Genomic DNA, 8,162 nt, shown 5'->3' with positions numbered 1-8,162 from the left:
TCTGGGATAGCCGTGCAACTTCCAGGCACTACATGCAGTCGATATGGCCACCTAGACAGACATTCGAGCCAGGAATTTCGAACATCGCGAATGAACCTCTGGTTGCTCCTGGAGACATTCTTCTTCCTCCGCTTCATATAAAGCTCGGCTTAATGAAGCAGTTCGTGAAGACACTGGGAAGAAGAAACACTGAAGCATTCGGATATGCCTCAAGCAAATTACCAGGCATTACTGAAGCTAAGCTGAAAGAAGGAATATTCATCAGCCCACAGATAATGGAGCTTCTGAGAGACCACAACTTCAGCACCTATCTGGCCGATGTGGAGCTGGCTGCCTGGATCTCATTCAAGTGGATATGTGAAAATTTCCTGGGAAACAAGAGGTCACCGGATTATGAAGAGGTGCTGAGAACCTTCTCAATTCATTTGCTGCTATGGGGTGTCGGATGTCGCTGGAAGTTCATTTTCTCCATTCGCACCTTTAAGTTTTCGAGCAGAACTTGGAAGCCATCTCTAACGAACAGAGAGAACGCTTCCATCAAGATATCAGTGCATTAGAGCATCGCTATCAAGGCTTCTGGAATGAAAGTAAGCTTGCAGGTTACTGCTGGATGTTGTACAGTGACGAGCCTGGAATGCAGCATTGAAGAATGTCTAAAGCTCGATGATTTTGAGTAATTTGACCTTTGCAAAAGTGCACTGAAACTTACTCTCTGTTATATGACTTGCAGGAAAGTTCCATGTTTTGTCATTTCAAATTGGATGAAGATTCAGTGTGTACAGTATGTGGACTATTTGGAGACGCTGAATTTATACATACTGCCAAAAACTTCGAAACCTCAATTATACTACGAAAAATTTCGTTTTTATAAGTAGGCGTATGCGTCCATTCAACGAAAATGATAAAAGGTACTGTAGTTTCCATAAAATTGTGACGTGCTACGCTAATATGGACTGCATATTCGTGATCGTCGTCAAAAATAGGTCTAGAAATGTTATATTTATATTTTATACGAGATCTTATATACTGTACCAAATAAATAGTTCGGTGGTAATCTGATTAGGTTAATGCAAAAATAAATATATAAACAAAAGGCATCATAGGCGTATCTTCCAATGTATTTATTGCCAGACCCTTGAATTCAGTCATGGATGCCTAAAAACATCGCTTTCTCAACGTTAAGCTCTTAAAACCCTCGTTCTACCTGTTATTATTATTGTTTATAACATAATAAAAGTGTTTTCCAATCAAAGTCAGGATTTTCAGACACTGCACAAGCAAATGAATAAAATCTGAAACAAGACCTAGAAAAATAATTATTGGAAACCGACGATAGCTAAAATCTTAATTTAAACCCATTCTTCTTAACAGCTTATACACTCGTGTGTGTGTGTGTGTGTGTGTGTGTATATATATATATATATATAAATGATGCGTTGCTTGTTTGTTTATTTGTCCTTCAATCACGCCCAAACCAAGGGCCATAGACCCCCAAACCTATGTATATTCTGAATCAGGGTGACCCAAGGATGGTTTTAGGGGGGTCAAAACTCATATCTGGGTCATTTGAGGTCACGGGTAGGGTGTTCACCTTTTTGGCCAGGGCGACGCTGGGTACATATATATATATATATATATATATATATATATATATATATATATATATATATCTATATATATATATATATATATATATATATATATATATATATATATATATATATATATATATATATATATATATATATATATATATATATATATATATACACAGGGAGAGAGAGAGAGAGAGAGAAATTCATGTGGAAAATGTCTTTTTAGCTAAATATTGATGATAATATTAGCACTGTCAAACACAATCATATCCTCACACTCAGCTGATATAAAAAGTGCTGGGTCTGTTGTGGTAGAATGTATCAGTCGCACGGACGAGAAGATTAATGATGACAGTATTAACACTGTCGGCTTCTCTGACTCAGTCTCAGCTACCTAGTATCGACTGAAGTTGCGTGGCATAAAATTCCACGCTGATCCCACCATGACAGTGTTAAAGGCCAAGGAAAAGTAAACACCCGGACATAAGAACAGTAAGAAAAAAAAAGGGCACTTCTATCCATTTTTGTTTGGGCTTCTCTCTGTCTCTGTCTCTGTCTCTGTCTGTCTGTCTGTCTGTCTGTCTGTCTCTCTCTCTCTCTCTCTCTCTCTCTCTCTCTCTCTCTCTCCATGCTAGCAAATTTAAGACTGGTTTTACATACAGTGGGAATGCATGTAAGGATAGAGAGTATTCTGTCATGACTGGGACAACATAAGTATTTTATTATTCCAGCAAACGCTAGACAAGCTTAAGTCGTAGGAGCCTGGCAGTATTAATACTGACACCATTAACTCTCGTTGTGGGGACAACTCTTCTATAATCCACCATTGTGTTCAGCTGAGTGAGTCAGTGGAGCCTGAGTGAGTTCTGTCCCCGTTAAATATCATGATTAGGATAATTCAAGTACTGTGTTCCAGCCAGTGTCAGACATTTTATTTAACAGAGTGAATGCAACAGCCTAAAAGTGTTAGTAATGGCACCATTAACCTTCTCGTGACCGGGACAACTTTTGTAGTCTGTTCCAGTTAATGCTATGAGATTTTATTCAAGCTTGAGAGATATATATAGTGAGTTAGAAATTAATAATAATAATAATAATAATAATAATAATGATAATAATGCAGAAAAAGAAGGAACACACAGAATACGTCAAAATTATTAAATATTAGTTTAGACAAAGTATTAACAGCAAGGTAGGAAGAGGACAGGAAAGGAAAGAAGGCGGGGATATATACCAAAAATGCACACTTACAGGGTTACCTTTACCATTATATTTTACCGGAGAGCCAGTCAGGTGACGTCGGCGACCATGGAGCGTCATCTATGCCTTTCCTCCGCCATCCTGAGCTGGCCCACCATTCTCCATCCTCTGTCACTATAATCCAAAAGACTGCCCATAAACTTTAATCTCTGCCTTCCCCTTGCTCTTGTTCCCTCCACTCTTCCCAGCAAAGAGTTGCTCTCAAGCCCCTTAGCTCTACGTATGTGTCCAACAAAGTTCAGCTGCCCCCTTCTTATGAATTTCATAATTTCTCTTTCTATTTCTGCCCTTCTCAGTACTTTGTCATTTGTTACTCGAGCTGTCCAAGTAATTCTTAACATTCTTCATAAAAACCACATTTTCAAAGCCTCTATTTTCTTCTTCATGTTCTTCTTTATTGTCCATGTTTCGCTTCCATACATCAAAATTGACCATATGAAACATGTTAATATCCTTATTCTTGCAGTATTACATGCTTGTACTTATAATGGTTAAAATCTTTTTTATTTTTCCAAAGTTGCTTTTGCCTTTGCAGTTCTTCTTTTTATTCCCTTTTTCACAATCTGCAGCGTCAGATATTAGAGTCCCTGAGTATCTAAAACTTTCTACAGTACTTGCTTTATATGTCCCCCTCGTACATTCACTACTACTCTCATTCTCTCTCTTCCCTTCGTTATTCCCATAACCTCAGTTTTCTTAGCATTCATCTTCAAACCACTTTTCTCGCATGATTCCTGCAGCTCGTTTCCCAATCCCTGGAAATTTTCCTCCAAACCCGCCAACAAAACCGTGTCATCTGCGCAACAAATATTACTCTCATTTCTTCTTCCAGTGATTAGTCCTGCCACGTCCTCCAGATCATGCATACACTTCTGCCCAAACAAGGAAAACAAATCTGGAGACAGGACACACCCCTGCTTCACTCCTCTCTGAATATCAGCCCAGTCTGTCTTCTCATCTCCTATTTTCACCGCTGCCCTTTTACTCCATTACAGATTTGTTATCAACCTAATATCTTTACCATCCTCCCCTATCTCATGTAAAATATTTACCATATATTTCTTCATGCCTCACTGTGTCAAATGCTTTTTCAAAATCTACGGAGGTTATTCTCTAGGGCAGGGAAGCATTCTTTCCCTTCTCATATCCTTTGATTAATGCAAGAAACCCATGGTTTAATCATGCATGTTCTAGTGCTGTTCACAGCAAGGTGAGGGCTTATAAAAGGTACCAAAGCCAACCAACCCCTGAATCACAACTTTTTTATGTTTCTGAGAGGAATCGTGCTAAGTCTGTTCTTCGCACTGCTAAAAATAATTTCATCCGTACTAAATGCTTTCAACCCTCTAACTTGAATTCTTCCCGCTCCTTCTGGCACCTTACCATAAACCTTTCTAACAACTTTACCTTATCATCCTTCCCCTATGTCTTCTACTCTGATGGATCTGTAGCTATTTCTTCTACTGATAAAGCAGATATCTTCGCTCAGACTTTCTCCTCCAATTCCACCTTAGAGGAGTCGGGTGCTATTTCTCCATCACTTCCCTCCTCTGACATCCTCATGGCTGACATTAAAATTTCTTTAGCTGATGTATTTTCTGGCCCTGGTGAGAGAGGATAGTGTTTGGAAACTCCCTGTACTGTTGTTTGCAGATGATACTGTGTTTTTGAGTGAAGACGAAGGGGAGCTGCAAGGCTTGGTGGATGAGTTTGAGAGAGTGTGTAAGAAACGGAATCTAAAGGTGAATGTAGGGAAGAGTAAAGTGATGGTCTTTGAGAGAGGTGAAGTCAGTGAATGTGCAGCGAGGTTGGATGGTGAGGAATTGGAAAATGTGAGTATGTTTAAGTACTTGGGTAGTGTGATGAGTAAGGATGGAGGTTTGGAGGGTGAAGTGCTTGAAAGGGTACAGCAGGGAAGAAAGGTTGCTGGTTCTTTGAAAGCAGTGATAAGAAACAGGGAAGTGAGCATGGAAGTGAAAAAGTTACTACATGACAGTATTGTGATACCAACTCTAACGTACGGAAGTGAAGCTTGGACGTTGTTGGAAGGACACAAGTCAAGAGTGAGAGCAGTGGAAATTAGTTATTTAAGAGGAGCCTGTGGAGTCACATGGAGAGACAGGCTGACGAATGAGGATATAAAGGAGCGTTGTGGTGTTGATGTGGATGTGATAGGAAGCGTTATGAGGAACACACTGAGGTGGTTTGGCCATGTGGAGAGGATGGAGGGTGAAAGACTGACGAAGAGAGTGTATGTGAGTGAGGTGGAGGGGGAAAGAGGGAGGGGGAGGCCGAGGATGAGATGGAGAGATGGGGTGGAGAAGTATATGAGAGAGGGGGGTGTGAGTTGGGAGCAGGGGAGTGAAATGGCGGGGGACAGGGCGACTTGGAGGCGATTTGTTTGTGGCCACCCCAAACGGGATTGAGGCGTCTGGCAATAGATAGATAGATAGATTTTCTGCCATCACTTTCCTCAATACTAACAAGGCATATGGGCCTGATGGAGTCCCTCCTGTTGTCCTCAAGAACTAAGCTTCTGTGCTTACATCCTGCTCGGTAAACTCTTTCGCCTTTGTCTATCTGCTTCTACCTTTCCTTCTTCCTGGGAGTTTGCTCTTATTCAGTCAGTCTCAAAGAAGGGTGACCATTCCCTACCCTCTAACTATCGTACTATTGCTTTAACATCCTGTGTCTCAAAATTTTCAAGTCAATTGTTAACAGAAAAAATTTAAGCATCTTTCCATTCACAACCTTCCTTCTGATCGTCAGTATGGGTTCCGTCAGGGACGCTCCACTGGCGATCTTCTCACCTACCTTTCAGACTCCTGACCATCCTCCTTTCGGGACTTTGGCGAAAGCTTTGCCATTGCACTTGACATCTCAAAGGCTTTCGATCGAGCCTGGCATAAATCTATAATTTCCAAACTGCCCTCTTACAGTTTCTATCCTTCTGTCTGTGCATTTATCTATAGCTTCCATTCTGGTCGTTCTATAGCTCCTGTTGTAGACGGCCATCGTTATTCTCATAGATCTATCAACAGTGGTGTTCCTCTGGGCTCTGTCCTATCACCAGCTCTCTTCCTTTTATTCATTAATGACCTTCTAAGCTTTTTTTTTTTTTTTTTTTTTTATGTGTCCGACTCTGGGCATAAGCTTCACAGTCTGTTCCCAAGGCCCAGTAGTCCTCCTACATACCATACACCTCTACATGTCACCACTTCGGCGCTGACACCCACCGTCCATATTGAATACATGCTTAGGGCTGTCTCATACAGGACTGGTGTATTGGTATTAGTGGGTGTATTTTTACGACATGTCGGCGGGTCTTCTGGTAGATCAGTAAAGTCTGATTTTATGAGATTCAGAACCTTAAACTGTTCCCTGCCCCAGCAGGGATTTGAACCGGGGTCCTTTAGGACTGCAGCCCACCTCTCTACCGACCGAGCCACCGCCCCCCAAAAAAACATTACGCCAACAGTATCTGGTGTTCCCAGGCAGTCACCCATCCAAGTACTAACCAGACCCAACGTTGCTTAACTTCACTGATCGGACGAGAAGCTGTGCACTCAACGTGGTATGGCTGTACATCTAACCCTGCCTGCTTGTACGCTGATGATTCCACCCTTCACCTTTCCATCCGGTTCCCACAACGTCCATCTCAGCAGTTACTTCAACAAACAAGGGATGAGGCAATGGCACACCTAATGTCTGACTTGGCTCGTATCTCTGACTGGGGTAAAAATAATTTGTTTTTAATGCATCAGTTCTTACACCAATCAGCGCCGACAAAATCTTCCATAGGTGTACCCACTTATAATATCCAGCTCAATCATTCATCATCCTTGAGCATGTTTGGGGTGTCATTCACTCGGGACTTATCTTGGAAAGATCATATTACATCTTCTGTAAAATCTGCTTCAAAGAGATTGGGTGTGCTAAGCCGACTCCGTACCTTCCTTACCCCTGCACAGTTGTTGACTTTATACACGGGTTTTATTCGCCCCTGTGTAGGGTACAACTCTCATGTGTGGGGAGGCTGCCCATTTACAGCTCTTCTCAATAGGATGGAGTCAAAGTCTTTTCATCTCATTAACTCTCCTCCTCTTACTGGCTTCCTACAACCCCTGTCTCTTCGGTGCACTGTTGCATCTTTATCTCTTTTCTATCGCTACTTCATTGGTCATTGCTTCTCTGAACTGTCTGCATGCATCTCTCCATCTCTACGACGGGCGCGTAGCACCGGTCTAGCAGCAAACTCTCATCCCATTTCTGTCCAACTCTCTAATGCAAGAGTTAACCGATACTCCCAGTCCTTCATTTATGCAACAGGTCAGCTCTGGAACTGTCTCCCTCTGTCTGTATTTCCTAGTTCCTATGATCTCCAGTATTTTAAACGCAGTGTGTCCAGGCATTTCGAAATGAACGGATCTTGAATTTGGCTCTCTTGTATTGTTTTTGTTTTGTTTTTTTCTTGGAAGGAACAGTTTGCGGGCTCCAGGCCTTTGGTTCCTTGTTCCTTGCATAATATATATATATATATATATATATATATATATATATATCTATATATATATATATATATATATATATATATATATATATACAGTATATATTCATGTATTTCCCCCGCCCATTCGTAATCATTCTCAAGGAAAAGATTGTATCAATGGTCCCTTTACCCTTTCTGAACCCATATTTCTCTTGCTCTACGTTTCTGTCTTTCTTTTATTTTATTCTGTTTCGGATCACTCTGAGAACTATTTTTCCCTTCTGACTCATGATACTTATCGCACAATGTTGTTCATACTCCTCTGTCCCTCCTTTCTTTGGAACTGTTATAAACACCGGCTCCCTCATCACTTCTGGAATATAGCCAGTGTCATAATTATATCATATTCGCCAAGTCAGTAACTTTCTGCACCGCAAAGGCACCATTTGCCTCCACCACTTTAATTGATACTTCATCTTCTCCTACAATTTTTCCCCTGCTCATCCATTTGATTGCTTCCTTTACCTCCTGTTTCAAAACTGGCGGTGCCTTCAGCTACCCCACCATCTCCGTCGGTCACCTCTAGTGTCGGCATACAGCTTCATCATATATTCTTCCCATCTTGTCAAAACTTCTTCTGTTTCCATCAATACATTACTTTCCTTGTTTGTTCTTAATTGCTGAACTTTCTTTGGCCTTCTCCTTCCTTTTATTTTTCTATTTTCTTGTACAGCTGGCCGCACTCCCGCGAGGGCCACAGCGTTGTCAACGCTGGCCAAGATATTTACTCTGAAACACTAGTAGAGAGATGCGTTCGA

The 8,162-nt window shown here is 41.2% G+C and overlaps 1 pseudogene; it reads right to left on the bottom strand.

Annotated features, from left to right (window-relative positions):
- Positions 1 to 6,324: 6,324 nt before the first annotated feature.
- Positions 6,325 to 6,443, bottom strand: LOC145391788 (5S ribosomal RNA; annotated as a pseudogene).
- Between the last annotated feature and the right edge of the window lie 1,719 nt (positions 6,444 to 8,162).

The sequence above is a fragment of the Coenobita brevimanus genome, chromosome 19 (genome assembly GCF_032717465.1).
Source record: "Coenobita brevimanus isolate Jiangsu-jjx chromosome 19, ASM3271746v2, whole genome shotgun sequence".
Lineage (NCBI taxonomy): Eukaryota > Metazoa > Arthropoda > Malacostraca > Decapoda > Coenobitidae > Coenobita > Coenobita brevimanus.
Note: the sequence above shows the minus strand (reverse complement) of the source record. Positions and strands in the feature narration are given on the sequence as shown.